This window comes from Lemur catta, chromosome 22, assembly GCF_020740605.2.
Source record: "Lemur catta isolate mLemCat1 chromosome 22, mLemCat1.pri, whole genome shotgun sequence".
Classification (NCBI taxonomy): Eukaryota; Metazoa; Chordata; class Mammalia; order Primates; family Lemuridae; genus Lemur; species Lemur catta.
The window spans coordinates 15,636,058-15,656,099 of NC_059149.1; the positions used below are offsets into that span (position 1 = coordinate 15,636,058).

General features: G+C 44.4%; 2 long non-coding RNA genes across 2 annotated transcripts in view; both read right to left on the reverse strand.

Annotated features, from left to right (window-relative positions):
* Window positions 1-4,774, reverse strand: LOC123626463. The gene is made up of 3 exons (XR_006730857.1): window positions 4,613-4,774; window positions 681-997; window positions 1-81 (listed from the first exon to the last, which is right to left on the reverse strand). It is a non-coding gene; the product is annotated as an uncharacterized LOC123626463 (long non-coding RNA).
* A 1,231-nt stretch (window positions 4,775-6,005) lies between these two features.
* The window catches only part of LOC123626464, a 69,750-nt gene continuing 55,713 nt past the window's right edge, over window positions 6,006-20,042 (reverse strand). The window contains exon 3 of the long non-coding RNA XR_006730859.1: window positions 6,006-6,617. This is a non-coding gene — a long non-coding RNA (uncharacterized LOC123626464). The remainder of the gene's footprint in view (window positions 6,618-20,042) is intronic.

The window sequence follows — 20,042 nt, forward strand, 5'->3', positions numbered from 1 at the left end:
GTCATCTTTAAGGCACTGGCTTTGCATCAGCTAGGTTCCCCGGGGGCTGCAAAGTGGCACTATGGTTCCAGGCAGCACGTCCTGACACAACAACATGCAGGGGAAGAAGAGGAACTGATGGCGGCATTACCTTCAAGACCAAGGTAAAATTTCCAAGACCTGCCCCCAGAAGGCCCTGCCCACCTGCCATTGGCCAGAACTGGATCACCCCCAAACCCATCGCTGACAAGGAACACAAGGTGGCCATGATTAGATTAGGCTAATTTGAGTTTCCTCCTGCATCAAGTTAGAAGAAAGTGGGCATCTGGACAAAATCAGGACTTTGACAGCAAAGTCTTTACTCCTAACAAGGAACAAACTGGCCACTGGGTGGAGAACCAATGGTGACTTTACCCAAGTGAAGTGTGCTGAACTTCTCTGAAGAAAGACCATATAAAATTAGGGTTTTCATGTTACTGTAGTTTCTACTCTCTTCCACATTGCAGATGTGGGAATGAGAAGTGATGGTTTGGAAACTTAGCGGAGGAAGGTACAGAGAAACTAAAATAACTTCATCTATGTTAGGACTTAAACTACATTTCCATGTGTTTAGACATGCACTATAATAAAGAAACACCTTTAAGTATCAATACTGCAAAGCAGCGATAGGATTGAGAACCCATGAAGAAATGGATATTTACCTGTTGGTTAAAGCGTAAGACGTGGGCTGTTATTAGCTGATCAGAAACAAGCTGGAAGCTGGAATCCAAATGCACTAATGACAACATCACAAGCGGTTGCTGTAAATCCCTGCAATCTAATTTCAGCGTTTTGAGCTGTACCATGGAGTTGTCATATTGCTTTGGTTCTCCCAGTGGCATTTGGACAGCGTTCTCTGCAAGGCTGACAAATGATACAACCTGCAACTCTTCTCATAGATCATTTGCACCGTCAGCAGGTGGTTTTCTCAGTTCAGTAAAGTAGGTCATGTAGGAATATTTCATTCATCTGTGCTACCCTTGAAGAAAGTGAGGATTAATGAGCTTCATCAATACATGCAAAGTGTTTTACCTTCTTGGAAGACAAGAACTGCCTGTTACGAAACAGCAACCTCCCTAATTATCAGCCATGAAGCTTCCCACCAACCTCAGCCAACAACTAAATGCATGGAAAAGAAAACATCTCTTTTTAAAACATAAATCTGATGATGTCACTACCTATTCAAAAAGCTCCCATAGTGTCCCGCTGCCTATAGAACAAAATCCAAACCATTTAACAAAACACCCAAAACCCTTGGTTGGAATCTGGCCTCTCTTTTTCTTCCACTCTTGTTCTCCCAGTCTTACCAGGTCCTTCCCACTTTCTGGCTGGTGTGTACGCCCACATGTCTGGGCCTTTGTCTACCTTCGCCCTCCTATTTCCACCATTTAAATACCTATTCACCCTTGAAGACATTGACCAAACCCAGTTCCTCTAGCAGCCTTCCTGTATCAGCTATCCTTTACTGATGAATCAGAATTAACCAATTTCATCTTTGTTTCTGCCTCTGTCTAATGCTTTTGACAGTTGGCCACCTAATAAAGGTACTTTTGTATCTGCTGATCTTTCTGGGCCACTGGAGCTTCTTAGGGTGGAAACCAGCTATACCTTTGCCAATCCCACTTCCTCTTCCTAGACACACAGAAAGAGCTCATTTCCTAGTTTTCCTTGAAGTTGGTTGGAGGCTATGTGTCTGGGTTCCGACTGATAGAATGGGGTAGATGCGATGTAAGCATCTTCCAGGACTGGCCTTTAAAAATGTCTTGAATGAGCCCTCTAGTTCTCTCTCCTGTGATAGAGACCCACACAGGATAGAAGGAGCCAGGATTCCTGGATAATTACAGTTGACCCTTGAACAACACAGGTTGGAAACAGCATGGGTCCAGTTACGCACAGGACATGAAACCGTGTGCATGGCCCAATATCCCAATGAGATCCAGATATTTTTATACTTGCCTTTTATAGGGCAGTGGGAGATGAGGAGTATAGGTAATTCTGTTTAGGGGCAATAAATGGTTGCTAGGGAGGATGAATAGACACTTGGGAGAAATGGATGGGGGAAACAGATTGACTTATAAATTAACCTGAGAGACCGCTATTATTATGTTTAAATCATTTGGGCCAGGTCTGGTTGCATTCTAGATCTTCTTTCCTGCAATATATTGAGATAACAGGGAGGGGAAGGGAAGTCAATTTTACGTTTTGATGGGTGTGTCTGGTTTATGCAGACAGAGAGAAAGTCCCTTCCAAGGGCCTGTTGATCTCTAAGGGCCTTTAATTCAAAATAGTCTTTATACCAAGGAGTCATATTTTGGGATGAAATTTCCCGGGCTCCTTTACCCCTCACCTTCCATCCTGGAACAGCAATTCCATCCTAGAACCTGGGGTGAGGTGGGCTCTGAGAGACAGAGACTTTTCTCCCTTGTACTTGAGAAATGCCTATCTCAAGCGTAAGGCAAGCTGAATACATCTGTTGATTTTTTTTTTAACTCAAGGGATTAAAATGTGTTCCCTAAATGGCAGCTCAGTAAAGCAGAGAGAGCTCTGAATCAAGAGCCCAAGAAACCTAGTTTCATGGTCTGGGTCTGCCCCTAATGGTGTGACCAAAGGCAAGAGTCTTAACCTCTCCGGGTTGGACCAGAGGGTCATCAAAGATCCCTTTCAACTCTCTAAAACACCTGCAAGAGTCTTTTTTATCCTAACAGTATGTGTCTTATTGACCATTATATTGTATTATTTATTCTTGGGGAGAAAACCATTTGCTGATATGGCAGGTGTCTAGGAGTATAACCAAAGTTTCGGCACTTGTCCTGGAGGCTGCATCAGAAGAATGAGGACAAGTGGTTTGAGAAGGAAAGGGGAGTTTATTAATTTACCAGTAAATGAGGAGTATGGCAGACTCACGTCTTAAAGTAACTTAGCCCTCTCTATAAGCAGAAATACAGAGCTTTTAAAAGGATTTTTCAGCTTGGGGCTATTGCTGTTTAATGACAGTTGATGGTCCCGATCGACCCTATCTCCAGCAAAGACAATCTCAGACAATCTTGTGACTTCTGTCTGAACAATTCCTACGAGCATCCAGCCATCTCCTGTGGTACAAAGAGCAAAGGGCACTCTCCTGCTCCTCTGATTACTGGCCTCTGGCAGGGATGCAGGTTTTAATTTCCAAAAGAGTGTGGGGGAGTTTTAAAGAGACAGCTCCTAAAACATTTTGCCCTTTTTCAGGCCGTTCCCTCAGTTACAGGAGTTCTGCCTGCTGAATTGTCATCAAGGCAAGACAGGGCCCAGCAGTTGCCGGCTGTGCAACAAGAGTCCATGAAAGCATCCGATATGGTAAGGTGTTTCTTTGATCTTTCTCAGTCTCAGCATTGGGTTTTTGTTTCTATGAATGCATTGGTACCAAATTAGGATGTTTATATCCGTAAGTCCTATGGTATTATTCAAGTGACACAAACAGCAATTTTGAATAAAAGCAGATTTCAATGGCTAGGATTTATTTGTATCTGTGATGATAGATGATAATGAGCTGCATAATCCACCTCTTTGTTCGGGTTAGTGCTGAAATCCTACGTTCCTGGGCTGTGCTTAGACTCCCTCATCATTCACACGGCTGCTCAGAAATTCTCTCCACCTCCCCATGGCGATGGGCATCTGAAGGATACTTTTCCCTGTGCTTCTTGAATATGAAGTAACAGCACTTAAAATTTTTCATTCAATAACCATTTAGCTGTCAAGGTCAGGAAATAGCATGAAATAAAGCACTCAATCAATCATCTAAAGACAGGCCTTTTCAGCAATGATCATTGTCACTGTCCTAACCACCTCTGCTAACAGAAGGGGGAAAAAATCGCCACCTAGTTTCTTTTGACCAAGCACAAACTTGCTTCTGTGGGTTCTGGATCTAGAACTGAGAGTTTTATGAAGTCAAAGAAGTTGCTTTAGGGTACAGACTCCAGGCGAGAAGGCTGGCAGTGACTGGACAGTCTCTGCTCTGGTCACGTGGGGATGGCTGCCCTGTCCCCATTTTCTCGGGGTGGGGGGGCCTGGTCTGGGGACACCTTTGCTCCAGGAGCCTGTCTTGTCAGCTCTTTTGTTCCTTGAGCCACAGTCTAGAAGCTGTTCATGATGCTGGTCTAGCCCGGGGAGAAATCACTCCCTTTCCATCAACACCCACCAGGCAAAATGATCAGACATCAATTACTTGGCTGAGTGAGGACAAAATAATTGAACTGGAACGTGGAGCTGGTGCAATTTCTCCAGCTTTGGGTTGGCATTTATCTAGCCCTGCAGCAGTGAGCAATTTTCCTGTGACTAGTTGTTAATTAGAATGGGTTTGTTTTCTCTAATGGATTGGTAATTCACCCTATATTACATTTTTAAAATATTTTTTTTAAAGTTTGTTTCCTCAGGGCAGAAATGGCATACACTGAAGGGAATAGGTGCAAAGGTCAGGCATTGGATTTTTTTCAAGTGCAGGAATTTTCTAATAGCATTTTTCTAATGCTATTAATCTACAAAGCTTCCAGATATTTCACAGTGGTATTTCAAGGGATATTACCGTCTGCCTATGTCTCAGGTACGGCAAATTACTTACCGATGGTTTTACGAGGCAGAATCAGACATTGTGCTGCTGTTTTTATATTTTCCATATTCTGTGTAATGACTAAACTGGTCACCCTCCTCTTCCTCCCATGTGGGTGAGAGATGACCCACCAGGTCCCCATCTTTGCTGAGGAGATCACTTATATTAAAACGCCAAGACGACATGAAGAGAGTCACCATGTTGACTTTGGCTTCTTCTTCTACCTCCCAAGGAGTCGGGGGAATATGAAGCTACAATATTTGCTCCATTTGCCCCTCTGTTCCTCTCCCTACAGGAAATGGTATTTTAATGGGCTTAGTATATTCCAGGAACTACCTCAAAGGCTTAACACGGATTAACTCCTTTTCTCCTCACAACCACCACATAGGGTATCGTTGCCCTCATTTTAAAGATGAGGTGTTGAGACACAGAGCATTGAAGTACCATGTTCAAATTCATAGCTAGTAGATGGCAGAATCAAGATTCAAACCCAGGCTGTCTGACTCCAGGGCTCAGGTTTTACCATTTCACAAATTGCCCACTAGTGAGTAGAAACTAAATCCAGCCCTGTGATGAAACCAGGCATGTCAGCAGGTAGAAAGGCCCTGGACACAACCATATGTGTATAGTCTTGAGCCTCCAGAGCCCTGGCCTATGGGGCCTGCTGTCTTGAGTACCCAGCTGTTCACACCCACTCCCTACTCCCAGCCCCAGCCGCCTTCTACCTGCTTGTCTGGGAAGCCCACGTCTCTTCGCAGCTCTCAGCTGCATCTTGCATCAACTCAAGGTAGAACGCCTCTTTTCTCCAGACTCCCAGTCCCTGGGGAAATGGCCCATCCACCGTGTTCTCTAAGCCCATCCTCTCGGTTCTTTTCATTAGATTCACAGGGGCTCCTAATCCCCTCCTCTCTCCTGATGGACAGATGACTGCTGACTTTTTTCCCTTCACTTTCAGTTTCTGCAAACTAACATCTCATCCCCTGCAGTCTTTTCCTTTGATTATCCAACATCGATAGAAAGAAGCCCCAATGCTGACCACTCCAATCCACTTAGAGGCTCCCAAAGGTCACATGTTGGGGGTGTGACCCAGTTGTCTCACTGCCTCTGGGTCTCCTTGGTCCCACTGCCTCTCCCATCTGCCATGTGGGTGCCCTGAGGTTGTCTATAAAGGAAAGAAAAAAGCTAGGCACCGCCAAGACCAGGCAGGGCATCTCAAAATGAGAAATTAGGGCATCTTCTCAAGTATATTACATCACTGTTGTCATTAAAGAACAACTGGTTATTTGTTCAGGAATCCCAGGCAGGAACTTGAGTTTCTAGAGCATGACATAGGAAACCTCATTTAATTCAGACAAATAAGAGCAAATGTTAGACTAAATTAGATAATGTTTCAAGAAGTATATGTCTAACAAGCAACCTAAGCTTAACATCTAGAGCTGAACTCATTATCCCCGCTAATACACCTGTTTGTCCCCTGTCGTAGTAGCTGCTGGCCTCCTTCATGTCTCCTTTTCCTTCACCTCCCACAAGCAGGTCCTGTGGCCACTGCTACTAAAATATACTCTAAATCCTCCCATTGTCCTCCATCTCCATTTCTGCTCCCCAGTCCCTGCCACTGTCACCTTCACCTACTCTGTCCTGCAGAGGCTTCCTGACAAGGAGACCTATTCCACTTTGCCCGTCTACACACATTCTCCACCCAACAGCCAGAGCAATCTTTTAAAAACATCCTGGACCCTGTGACTCCCCTGTTCAATGCCCTCTGACACCTTCCAACTGCATATGAAATAAAAACCAAATCCCTTACCACGGCTTGCAGGGCTCTGCTAACCTTTCTGACCTTACTATGCGCCACTCTCTTTCTTGGTCCCAAATTCAGCTCACGCCAGGTTTTGTCTCTTCCTTGTTCTCTCGTCTGGGCTCCTTGGACTTGCTGTTCCTCTGCCTGGAAGACTCTCGCCCAGATATCTACATGATTGCCTCCTTCTCATCGCCCAGACGTCAACTCAGATGATAACTAGAAAAATCACAACATTCCATGTATTAGAACAAGACATTTCCTACCAGCGTTGGGTGTGTTTCCTCAAGTGAGTTCTGAGTTAGGCTGTGACTCCACTGATGACCACAGCTGAAGAGCATCTACCCAGAGGGGACTTCTCTGCCCTCCAGTCCAGACAATCCACCCGTGCTCCCTCATTTTTTAATCATGTTGCTACAATTTTCTTTCTTTGTAGCTCCTCTGGACACTTGGAATGATTTTGTCCATTTATTTTCTATCTTCCCCACAAAGATGGGAGAAAGAAAGGCCGTTGAGCTGATGGCCCGTGGCTCTGTCTTCAGCACCCAGAACAGTGCCAGGACACAGCCACGCTGAACACATACTTGCTGGGTGAAGATTGTGACAGGGATTGAAGTTTAGGAGGGGCCTGAGAAAGGGGGGGCATCAGATTTCCTTCCTGGCCCTCCAAGAACTAGCTGTGTCCACCTGGAAACACTGCTTTGATTTTTTCCTTTCTCTAGGCTCAGATGATAATGGAGACTCCTTCAAGGTCTAAGTTCTGTAACTAGTGGAAGGAAAAGGCTTAAAGAGTAGAATAACTTGATGCTGGGCCTTCACTCATGAACAGATCAATGCAACTATCACACCCAGAAATGCTTCACGAATCGAGGGAAAATAAGCTTCCATCTTATAGTTGTACAGGTCACACATATTGTATTCTAATTCTTTATAAGTTGTTCTCTGTGTAAAGCACAGGTAGTACCACTTCATCAGTCACAGCCTATTTGAGATTAGAATGACTCATTTGTCATCAGTGATGGGTGGTGGTGTGTTCATTAAAGTGAGTTCTGAGTTGGGCTTCTGACTCCACCAATGAGCTCAGAGACCCAGTGAATCATCGGAGTCTCTCAGTCCATAGGTGGGAAGCTGAGCTCCAGAGGCTGCTGGGCGACTGTGCCCTGTCACACACCAGACGGTGGCAGATCTAGAATCCAGGATTCTAACTCCCAGGAGCTGCCCTTTCTTCTACACCACACTGCGCAAACTTCATCACTGAGGAAGCCACCTGGTATCCTGTCTTCCCTGCTGGGGCCCAAACAATGCTCTTATTCTTCCTGCCAACAAATGCTTGAGTGTCTGCTCTCCTTGATACTGTCCTCTCTCACAGGGTTTCCCTTTGTGGCAGAAACATCAAAGAATACAACTTCAGTATCCCATGCCTCTGTAACTCAAAATGGTTTTGGTCTCTACTTCTAATGCATAAACCCAATAAGGCCAGGAACTGTCCTCTACAACCTAAATTATAAACATACAAGAGTCATTTAAAAAAAATAAATAAACCTGAGTGATTTATTTATACATTGGGGATTGGGTACAAGAAGTAGATTTTCTCAAAGAACTGATTCATTATAATCATGGAAAAGCTGCAACTCGGGTAGGGAACTTGAGATTTCTGCATGAAAGAAAAGAATGGAATATTGGGTTTTTTTAAAAAAAAAGTGCATCCCGAATTTGAGAGCTGGCCAAAGAGTTTTGCAGCTAATCACTTCTACCCTAGTTTCTGGATTAATCTATATTTGATTTGTTTATATAAGAAAAAGAGAGGAGAGACTTTGGCCTGAATAACAAACCACAGGCTCATTCTTATCTAAAGTGTACAGAGAGGTATTTTTTTTTCAATCCCTAAAATAAGATCCAGTCACACACATACACGTAAAACATGCCACGTGGCATGTGGCCCTTTTTCTGGGTTCTTTGCTTGAGGATGCACAGCTAATAGGTTGCATTCATCCACCTGCACACAGAGAAAATCCAGATTTCCCAGAAACTGAAGGGCTGCTCTATCTTCACTGACCATCTCGAGCAGTTCAGCTGCCACATACACACACACACACACACACACACACACACACACACACACACACACACGACTCCAGCTCCCAGGGTTGTAATTCGATCACAGTTCTGGCTTTTAAGTTTGACTTCTGGTTTCCTGAGTAAAACAAAGCAAAGAGCCTGCTGGCCACCCAGAAACACCTTCACCTTGGCCAGTCCCAGGTTTAACTTCCTGAAGCCCCCTGAGTCTAATGAGATTGCAAGTTACACATGGGCCCACTTACGAACGAGTCCGATATGCAAATGCAACTTGGATTCAGAGACTGAGGTTTCCAACCCCAAGTCAGGACCTCCGCATGGTCTGGAACGTGATGTGACAATGGGTCAGTCCTGGAGTACTAATCACCGTATTTATCACTTTGATCATTTATGGAAACTCTAGCGTCCTGGTTTTGAATACTGGCTTAGCATGCATGGGTGTGTCTGTGAATCATGATTAGATGCTCTGTTCACAAATCTCCCTAGAGAAGATAAACAGCTGGAGTAGACAGAATAGTGCCCACCCTGGCTCCATCCCACCACTAAAGATGCCCACGTCTTAATCCCTGGAACCTGTGAGTAGGCCGCCTCACATGGCAAAAGAGCAAAAGGGACTTGGCAAATGTGATTCAATTAAGGATCTTGAAATGGGGGGGTAGCCCGATGTCATTACAAGGCGGCCAGACAAAAAAGAATGAAATCCTGTCATTTGTGGCAACATGGATGGAACTGGAGTCAAAAGGTGGATCTCACGAGGACAGAGAGTAGACTGGTGGCGACCAGAGGCCAAGAAGGGTGGGGATGAGGAGAGGTTGATTAGTGGGTACAAATGCACACTTCGTTAGAAGAAATAACACCTGGTGTTTGATAGATCGGTAGGGTGACTACAGTTAACATTAATCTATTGTACATTTGTACATTTCAAAATAGCTAAGAGAGAATAATTCAAATGCTCACGGCTTAAAGAAAAGATAAATATTTAGGGCGATGAATATCCTACTTACCCTTATTTGGCTCTATGAATGTACCAAATTATCATATGTACCTCGAAAATAAGTACATCAATTATGCATCGATAAAAATTTTTTTAAAAAGGAGGCAGTCAGGGGGGTCAGAGTGACTTTGAAAGTAGGGTTTGCAGTCAGAGATTTAAAGATGCTGTACTGCCGGCTGTGAAGACAGGAAGAGGTCACAAATCTAGGAAGACCAGCAGCCTCTCTAGAAGCCAGAAAAGGCAAGGAAATGAAGTGTTCCCTAGACTGCCCATAGGAATGCAGCCCTGTCCATACCTTAATTTTAGCCTAATAAGACCCACATCAGACTTCTGACCTCCAGAATTGTAAGAGAATGAATCTGTGTTGCTTTAAGGCACCATTCGTGGTGGTGGCTGCAGCAACAGGAAATAGCTGTAAATGATTATCAGTCACTTTGTTTAACCCGAGCACCAATGACTTTTTGACCATGGATTTGATAACCAAGAGAGAAAATGAACCCAAGGGGTGTTCCAGGAGATGGGTCTAGACCACCAAGAGAAAAAGATGAACTCAGACGACTGGAAGAACACAAGATATTTCATAATTCCCCTCCAATTTGCTTGTTGGGGAAAAAGTAGGTAACGGTGATTTATTTTAAAGAAAACTGCTAGGTTGTAACTTGGAATCAGTACCCAATGTGGCCCAAACTGAAGGACAGGACACTGGTGAAAAAGCTGCGTTGGACCTAGTTGCAAATGAGGGTTATCCTTGAGTTATTCTTCATTCCTCTCTTTTCCCCACACCCTGCGTCCTCCAGCTGTCCCTGTCACTGTCCCCACAAAGCCTGAACTGAATCTGCTGCTCACCACCTCCCCGAGTCTGAGCTTCTAGCATCTCACGCCTGCACTGCTGCAAAACTTCCTAGCTGGTCTCCCTATCGGCCTGCAATCCATTCTCCCCACAGCTGTTAGAGAGAGCTTAAAAAAGGAATTCAGATCACGAAGTGGCCTTGGGAACTCTCCTGGCACACTTGGAAAACAAGCCCTAAACAATCTAATTCCCTGCCTAACTGCCCGGCCCCATCTTGGGGCAGTCTCCCTTAAGCCACTTTGTTCTGGCTCATTCTCTCCGTGGGAGCTTAGCCTGGCTGTTCCCTCTGCCCAGATGTTCTTTCCTCGCATCTTTGCATGAAGCTCCTGCTTGCTACTCAGCTCTTGGCTGAAATGCCATCTCCTGGGAGAAGCCTGTCCTTGTCATTCCTTATCATTGCATAGGTCTCTGAATAGTGCTTAACACTCCCTGATGTCTGCTGTCACCCTCCACCAAATGCTAAGCCCTGTAAGAGCAGGGACCTCGCCTGCCTCCGTCACAGCAGCCACCCCAGTGGAGGAAGTTGCCCACATGGGGGACCCAAGTGCCCCTCCCTAAGGGATTTATCAAGGACACACTGAACTATCTTTGTTTTTTGCTTACTCTGTTATTTCAGAACCTGACCCCCAGAAAAAAATACATGCGTCCACTATACAAAAGAAGTAGGCATTTTATAGACGAAGAAATTAGGGGCTAAAGGGACTATGTAATTTGCCCAAGATCATAATAGCTATAGGTGGTGAGTTGGGTTTAAACCCAGGCCTGTCTGATTCTAATTCATAAGCTCTTTCTACCATGCCATGGAGCCTTCCTGGGAGTTGAGAGCCGAGAACAGAGTGGAGCTGGCTTGGGAAGCACCTCAACGAGGAGGCATGGATGGTCTCTGCAGAGGAGATGAGCTGACAGCCACCGAGGTGGGAGCTCGGGCTCGGGCCACCGCCACACAGCAGCAAGAGTGGCCTTGCAGGAAATGGAAGTTCTCGGAATTTCCGGTTCCTCCTTGGCAAAATGAGGACTAAAATAGCTATTTTATAGAATGGGAATAAGGATTTCATGAGCTATTACACTTAATGTATTTAGCAAGATGCCTGGGACACAGTAATCCCTTAATAAATAGTAGCATCCTTGTCATCAATATCATCTGGACAAAATTTGCACATTCCCAGTTTTCCCCAAGACCACAGGAAGTCCTGACTCTGCCAGTGGTGGCTCAGAGGGTCTCCCAGAATGACCAGTCACTTCTCCTCAGCCAGGGCTTCAACCGGGCAGGAGCTAAGCGTGTATGTTGCTTTTGGTGGACGTGAAGGACAGAATCACCTCCCAAGCCCCAGTGCACACACAGCTGCTGACTCTGGCTTGGCTTCACCACTGTCTCCCCTGTCCCAAACACCTGCAGCCGTCTGCTGCCCCTGCACAAGTCCACTGGAATAAGACTATTAGAAAACCCCAGTTATATCGATTTGAATATCTGTCTCCCTTTTTGCTTTTTCTTGGCCCTTGTGACAATTCAGAGCGAGTCTAATACTCCAGCTGCAGCCCTTTTAATGTTTGAAAGCAGCTTTCAGTTTTCTTTCCTTCTGGCTAAACCCAGACTTCCTTCGGCAGCTCTCTCCCAGGAATGATCTCCGGCCCTTTCACCGGTCTGATTACACTTTCTAGTCTGTCTAAATCCTTTTGTAAATGCTGTACTCAGAATGGTACGCGGCATTCCAGATCTGAGCTGATAGGTTGTATGCACTGTCTCAAACAGTGTAGGGTTATAACCTTCTATATTTCTCTTAGGGCAGCTCAAGGCATTTGGGTAACCATGTGACACAGATGCCATCGGCAGTGTTTACTGTCAAATGAAATGCCTCTATTTTCTCTTTTCAACACCCTCCCTTTCACACATGGGGATCTCAGAGTCAGGGAACGTGTTGGGAGGTCTCAACACCACAGAGTTGGTTCCATGTACATCCAGTTCTGTGCAGCATTAGCCAGTAGCATCAGGACTTTGTTCTAGGAGCAGGGCTCAGTCACTGTGGGCCAAGTCACAGAGAGTCGTGAATTTCTAAGGTATCCAGGTGGATTTCTGGTGGCAGAGCCTGGTGTTCTAGCATCTGGCCTGAGAGGTGGGAATTCTGCAGAGCTATGAGGCTTTTTCTTTTTCTGTTTTGTTGGTTTGACACCCAGCCAGATGCAGGAAGAGCTATGAGCTTTAATGATGGGAGCACCAGTCCAAAGATGAGTCAAAACCCAAAGCATCAGTCTCCGTGTTTGTGACAAACAGGACACGCTTATTACTTTGTAAGACCCTGGATTTTGTCCAGTCCAGATATTTACTAGCAAAGAGCACAGCACACAGGTGAGTAACATCCAGAACTCTGGGAACAACGCAGAGAGACCAGGTTCCTGGGGCTGGGAACTAAGAAAGCAGGGTGCACAGCAGCCCCAGTAATGTGGAAACCAAACGCAGGTCAGGAATCAGAACAGGGGCACTGAGGTCAGACAGACACTGACTTCGTGCTGCTCTGCGGCCCGTCTCGTGTTCAGCCTGGGTCTCAGCTCCAGAGAAAGCGAGAGTGAGTCAGAGCCTTGTCTTTGCTTGTCATCACCAGCATGGGGACTCTAGTTCTCCAGTGTTCTCTGCCTTCCCCAGTGGAATCCTTTCTCTCGTCTCTGTCAGTGGCCTTCTAGTATACATGGCCAGTTCGGACGCACACTTCTATCTGACGCTGCTAAAAATCACAGTTGGTATATTCACGGGTGTCTAATGCAAATTAATCAACTTCCATTTGATACTTGTTTCCATTTTAAAAGCCAACATCACAATTCTTCCCTTGTCCCCAACCTAAGCTAGATGTCCCTTTTATGAGTTCTCATTGTGTGCTGTGCTTTCCCTTCGTAACTTTCATAACAAAGATAAAGAAATAATTGCATAAGGATTTGTTTGATGTCGTCTCCCAGATAGACTGTGAAGCTTGCGAAGACGAGAACTATATCTGCCCTATTGGTTGGTTTATCTCCCTAGTCCAGTGCTTGGCACAGAGTGGGTGTCATAAATATGAGGTGAATGGGGGAAAGAATGAAGGAGGCAAATCATGGCTATAGTTGGGACCACAAATTCTCTACCAGGTTTGCCAGCTGGCCCAGCCCACTTAACCCAGCCTGCTTGGGGTGATGTGTTCACTGGCCATCCCAGCCAGTCATCTTTGGGGTCACCTCCTCACCCATTTGGCTTGTGTCCTTCTCCATCTTTCTGCCTTTGGAGTCCAGTATTTTCCATCTCTAATGCCTGGCTTCTGTTGGGGCTTGCTTTCTTATTGAAAGGATTGCAGACACTGTTTTTTCCTTGGTTTGTTTTATTCTTGTCTAGGCTGTGGGTGTCCCTGCTTTGAGGCCACTAAGGCTGACTGCCTACTGAGGTTCTCCTGCCAATCTGGCCATGTGATAAAGCCCAGGTGACTTGCAGTCAACTTTTACTGACATTATAATGTAGAATATTTAAGACTTCCTCCTTCTCCAAACTTCACAGTAGCTTTTAAGAAAGAAACTGTCTTACAATAGAATGGGAAAGGGAGAATTAGGATGTCCAAAGACAAGGACCTCAGGATAAGCTACTAAAGATAATTGGGCTTAGTCGAGAGGCACAGGCTAGCAGTGTGACCAATTACTTAACTTTTGTGGGCTACGGCCTCCAAATTTGCAAAATGAAGGAATTAGACAGTTTCTCAAGTTCTTTCCAACTTTTATGATTCTCTAGTATTTTGAGTTTTTCGGAAGAAAGCTCTTTATAGAAATACAAAGAATAATTGCTAACTGCCCGAGCTTAAGCACAATCAGAACTCTGTGTTAATTTGGTCATAAGCCAAGTTGGATTTACATATTTGTGCCTTTGACAAAATAAGTATTGGCTTTTTAGGTTTTTTTAATTACCGTGAAACTAGCATATTGACATGGTTCTCAGAGCAATCTTAGAGCACAGGGAACTGTTTCTGATTCTAGCAATCTTGCAGTAGGTTATTCATGCTTTGGTATTTGGTTTGACATTTATTTTTCTTTTTTCAGGCAAACTGATGTAAATATCATTAGCCCCAAAATGTACCAAAGGGTAATTACATTGAGTGTGTTAGCTCCACTCAGCTATGACTTTGCAACTCATCTTTTATGGCACAACTTCCCCTGTGAACAGGCCAAGAGGGCTGAGTTTGAATATTAGGCACATCTTTCTGAGAAAGTGTAAAATCTACTTTAAATGTGGCAGAAGCCAAGCACAGGATCAGAGAAAACACTTGCTAAATGGCAAATGGCTGATTTGGAACTATCTGTTCAAGAGAGTGTATGTTATAAGACGTGTAAATGGCACTATGCAATTGTGCTGTATTTTAAAAATGAGTGGAAATTGATTCTAACAAAATTGTGTATTTCCACTGAAAAATCTCCCTGGGTGTTTACACTTTGCATAACACAGGTTAATTGTAATATTCAAGTAGCCCAGAGTTTTCTAAGAACCCACCAGAGAAAGGAGAGTATCTTTTGGGATGCAGGGCTTACTGTTTTCAAGTATGATGTCTTTTATCCCATGGGGTCAGAGCCCAGGAAAAAAAAAGAAAAGAAAAGAATAAGAAAGTCTCTGCCACCTCAGAATTTAAACATTTTGGGTAAACTGTTTTTTTTTTTTTTTTAAGTCCATCCTTTTTTTGCTAATTGAGATTCCAAATCTGGGGGAGATTGAATTTGTATGGAAAGAGTCTCCCAGGATCGATCATCTCAATCTCCCTCCTCCCCTGTCTCTAGATTGCTGCCCTTTCTATAGGTCACTCTTCTCTCATCCAAGTCTTCCAACCTGGATTTGCAACACTAACTGTCTTAAGGAATGTTGGAAAATCTTCCCAGGAATCTTTAGTCATTTGCTCTTTTAAAGACTGAGGGAAGAGGGAGGGGCTTTAGAAAGCAAGTGGAAAGAAATTTCAGAAAACTAAACAAAGTTACCATACAACCACTATAAAGGGTTTGGAAATTATGGAATTCTACATACTTCTTGTTAGATTAAAAAAAAATAAATCGGAGAATTACAAAAACCACCAGATCAGAATGTAAGGTGAGGCCCCCATGTGATGGTTGTTCCCTGAAACCCACTGCCCTGTTCTTCCACGGTGAGACACTTGTAGCTGGTGCAGTGCTCAGGCAGCCACCACGTCTCCATGGCCCCGGGAATGAAAGGCGCTTGTGTGACCATATTCTGGCCAACGGAAGAGAAGTGTGCTGTGACACCTTGCAAGCATGCCCCTCACACTCCTCCCCTTTCCTGCTGGCTGGAATCTGGATATGGTACCTACACAGACAAGAAAAATGGTGTAGAGGATGGAGAATAAATAAGATGAAAGCACCCTGAGTCCCTGAGTCACGGCACGGATAAAGCCTCCCGCTGACCCGGAGCACTTCACTCCCTGGAATTTTAGGTGAGAAAGCGATCAGCGTCTATCTTATCTGAGCCACTGCATTTTGGGTCTCTTTATTAAAATAGTTTATTCTGATACTAACTGATCATTTAGATGTCAATCTTTAGCAGTTAAATCACAAAGCACATAAATGATGGACTTTTTGCCAACAACCTTATCACTGTTCTATTGGTGGGGGATCCACGGCAGTGTGACTGTCCCCGTATGTGAACCCTGGGCAGACAGGAATCATGCCTCGCCTTTACTTACCCTTTGCACAGAAGCAGTAAGCATGTGCCGGGCCAAAAGTCAACGCCAGGTAAGGTTCCATGGTGATAGTGGTGGTGACAACTATCTTGACTCCCTATGAAGCAAGTCTACATTTCTTTGCCTGCCCTGTTCATTTGCAAAACTGGCTGGATTCAGCAGGCAGGACACCTGGCATTAAGCTCAGTTGCTCTCTGTGCTGGGTTGCCCTAGACAACCAACACTCAGCTCAAGTACACCCTTGGTCTCCCTTTCTCCAAGAGGCAGCAGCCTCTTTTTATTGTCACCTCACCAGTGGCAACTTTTTTCACCAAACCAGTCTCTATACTAATGTCCTGTTATCATGAAGCTCCCTTCTGCCTTTGATGGGGAGCTTTCCAGCGCCCCTGTTAGAACGTCCCTGATTGCTGCTGCAGAATAGGTGAGCACCCAGCCATCTGTCCACCTGCATTGCCTGACCCCAGTCCCGTCTCTCTCCAAGCAAAGAACAGCCTCAAGGTACCTGGTTTCCTGTTGGGACCGGTCAGTTCTTGCTAACAATTTTTACAGCAACAAACAAACAAAAGGCATAGTGAGACTGGTGGCAAAGCTGACTCTTCAAGAATCTGATGCTGCTTTAAGATGAGCATGTACAGATCTGCACCTCGGAACGTGTAGACATGAGACCCGAGACGGACAATCCCGCAGCTAAATGAGAAAAGTCGCAGAAAGAAACAAATGCAGCAAATCCGCAGATTACTGCAGGTGAGCCGGCCACTGCGCTTAATTGCCTGTGGCTGTGGTTAGGGTTCATATTTTGTGTGTTTTGTGGCATTCTCATTTTGGAAGAAAGAGAAAAAATAACTGGAAAACAAACCTTTATCAGGATTTTAGTACAAAATGTAACTTCCAGGCTCTATTCCTTCAACTTTTGACACTCTTTATTTCTGTCCTAAGAACTGATGAGTAGAATTAACTCCACAGGCTATGAGGTCGTGCCTAAGCAAACAAAGATCAAATTTCATTCTTGGAGCTATGCTTTAGGAGGCAGAAATAGATAGATGATAGATAGATGGATAGACACATAGGAATGTAGATATATATTTATATCGCAAATATATAAATAAGGCTGGCATTAACAGCCATTTTGTAGTGAATCCAGAGTTAGGAAATCGAACCATGACACACTTCACCTTCCCACCCCTAAGAATTCCAGTTAACCTGGTATCTACTAGATACTATTGTTGAACCCCTGGGAGCAGGGCTTTTCCAGTTGGTATATCTGTCTATCTATATGTATACCCACACACAAATAATAAGGCTGGCATTAACAGACACTGTTGTTGATTTTTCAAACACATACGCACACATATATGCCAAGTTATTGTGATTTAATACACATATATAGTGTCACACACATACTATATATAATAGGTATAAAATATATATAGTAAGGCTTGCATTAACAGACACTATTGTGGAACCACTGGGAGAACGACTTTTCAAGGTATATGAACATGAGTCATATTAAACAAAACATCACCCAGGCCTTAGAGGATTAGACTGTGGATCTTAAACTTTTTTATGCCTTTGGCCATGTTGGCAGGTAGTACAGTGGATTCCAGCTCACCACAGCTGAAGCAACCTTGGCCCTAACAGATGGAAGAATAGTCCCACTGGGGGCAACTTATCAATGAGGTTGTTAGCAAGTACTTTCATTATTAGCTTCTGCCAGAAATTATGGTCAGGATACCTCGTTAGGTACAAGATAAATTTGTGGAAGAAATCTTGCCAATCGGGAGGATTGGTTTCCAGCCAATCTGGAGTTGCCCCAAAGGGGCTCCACCTGATTGGTTAGGGAGGCTGCATTGCTAGCCAATCAGAATATTCAAGAGGCCAGTTAAGCAATTTTGTCTAACCTGGCCGCAGGCTGCTGTGTCTTCTGGCAATGAAAGTCAAGGTGAAGGTTGAACGTACTGTTATAACATCTCTTTCCTTCTCCACCAGCCAGACTTCCCTCTTATTTACTTTCCTAAAAGACCCCAGATCACCACCCCAAAGCTGTTGTTGAAAAAAGATAGCATTAAGATTTTTGTCCTTTCGGTAACTTCTCACCATTCTCTTCCTCCTCTGGCCATGCCTCTCAGCCCCTGGTATATTTCACAGCCTGGAGGGAGGGCCTTGCATCTCACTCCACCATCCCCTTTTTTTCCTTTTCTTTCTTTCTCTCTTTCTCTTCTGGAACTAGAGGGCTGAGTTTTGAAAGTCACTTTCAGCCAAGGCCTTTTTTTTAAAAAAACATTTTGTGTTATGTGACACTGCCAGGCTGGGATTGACTTACCAAATAAAAGGACGTTAGAAATCCACAGAGTCAGATCAATCTTTAATGAAAAACCAACACACATTAAAAAGCCGCCACTAAGTAGCTAGGGGTGGAAGGCAACTCCAGCTAATTGGCACCCATCGCGCTTTCACTGGCTGCCAAACTTTGAAAAACCGGATCTTGATCCAGCTCCACCAAATGAGGCTAGTTCTCTAACAGGGCTTGTGTTGCTAAGTTGCTAATTAGGGTGATGTGGGCCGCAGGGCACCCCTGTCCAAACGGAGTTTCTTCTCAACATAGATGCTTCCCTGAAACTCCAGGAGGTTTAAATGTCCCCTAAAACTCTCACTGCCATTTTGTAACTTGCATTGATCAGTGGTGATGAAATTGCCAAACAGTTTCTGTTCTCACTACATGGTGCAATATCAGCTCCTTAACAACTAGGGGGCTGAAAAAGTGAAGAGCTATTTGGAGTAAGAAATATGTTTCATATTGGTGGAGCGATGGACCATGATTTATGAAATCCGAGTCTTCTAAAGGATGAAATAGAATGATTCCCTTTGTCAACTCTCAATACTCAGGATTTTTTTAATCAACTGATTTTTAGAGCATTTTTTTCTCATCCTCGCTGCACGTGAGAATCACCTGGGGTGGGGTACTGCTGCCCAACACAGGCCAGTCATTCTGAAACTCTGGAGAGGGGACCCAGACAGCAGTAGTCCCCTCCCCCAATCTCCCTAGTTCATCCTAATATAAAGCTGGAGTTGAGAACTGCTATTCCATAGGAATAAACTTTGCTGTTTTAAAAATATTTTACAAATGTAGAATGGAAAAAAAAAATACTGTATAGGACTTGGAAAAACCCAATTGTTACAATCCCTATTTAGCCTCATGGCTTTGGATATACTCACTCAGGAGTAGTTGTTACCTACAAAATGAATATTTTTTTCCGGAGATGTTGAGAAAATGAGTAGAGACTCTGTATCAGTTTGCTGATGGAGCCATAAGAAAGTGCCATAGACTAGGTGGCTTGAACAACAGAAACTTACTTTCTCACAGTTCTAGAGGATGGAAGTTCAAGGTCAAGGTGTTTGCAGGGCGTTTCATCCTTTCCCCTTGGCTTGTAGGTCACTGTCTCTTCTTGTGTCTTCACGTGGTTTTCCCTCTGTGTGTGTCTGTGTCCTAATCTCCTCTCATAATGACACCAGTCATATTTGGATCTGGGCCCACACTTACGACCTCATTTTACATTAATCACCTGTTTTAAAGGCTCTATCCCCAAATACAGTCACATCCTAGGGTACTGGGAGTTAATTTAGCCCACAAGAGGCATTTTGAGGTAATAGTGGATTTTGTGTGTGTGTGTGTGTGTGTGTGTGTGTGTGTGTGTGTGTGTGTGTGTGTGTGGTGGTGGGAAGTTTTATTAAAAAAAAAAAAAGACACTGAGAATAAACTCAAAAGTTGCCTGGGCATGTGTGATATAAAGATCTTGAATCATGGCCCATCATGATGGGAAGATGGTGCCAGAGGAAGGAAGTCTCAGGACCCACTGAGGTTCCAGAGTTGGGGTATTCCAGGAGATGCCTTGTAAAAATATAAACGATCACCTACTCATCTGAATTCTTCAATTGCCCCCATTGTTCAGAGTGCCCCAGACAGCCCAGGGTGCTCGAAGAGCGTGGTGTAATAGACCTTCCTTCCCAAGAGGTCTCTCCGTTCTTGGCTGCTCAGATGC